This window comes from Acanthisitta chloris, unplaced genomic scaffold (genome assembly GCF_000695815.1).
Source record: "Acanthisitta chloris isolate BGI_N310 unplaced genomic scaffold, ASM69581v1 scaffold24617, whole genome shotgun sequence".
NCBI classification, from domain to species: Eukaryota; Metazoa; Chordata; class Aves; order Passeriformes; family Acanthisittidae; genus Acanthisitta; species Acanthisitta chloris.
In genome coordinates, this window is record NW_008681309.1 from 1 (window position 1) to 587 (window position 587).

Below are 587 nucleotides of genomic sequence, written 5' to 3' on the forward strand. Positions count from 1 at the left end.
GCGCTCTCTTCTGGGCCGCTTCGTCCCGTTCAAAGTACCGAGCGGGTTGGAGTTTGTGCACGAAGCCGGAGGATGGCTGCGAGGGCACAGGAAGAACGGCTGGAGGTCGATAACTTGTGCCAAATTTTAACTGGGAGGGGAAAGGAAAAGTAACCCGGCCGGTCTGTTAGTTTAACCCGGGGCTGAACTAGCCACGCAAATCCCGATTCTGCCACAGTGGCCTTTTCTCAGAAAGTGGCTCAAATAATTCTGTAAAGACCCGCATAGACCGGTCTCCTAGGAACGGAAGCTCCACAGGCTGCTGTGCTGCATCTCCAAAGTCCGAAGAGCGGCAATTGCCGGTGTTTTTCTGCTTTAATGTCGAGTGATCTAAAATAATACAAATAGCAGCATTAATCCTCTCCAGCGGCTGCGCTGAACTCTGGTCCGGACGGCCCGGGCCGCCTGTTCTTGGCCTGGTCGCTCTGCCTCTCTGCCGGGATCCCGTGGAACGGGACAAGCTTCGGCTAAGGCTTTCCGGAGCGTTCGGGGTGCCCTAAGCAAAGCTGCAAAAAGTTCTCTCTCTGTCCCTTGGAGAAGGGCAGGTT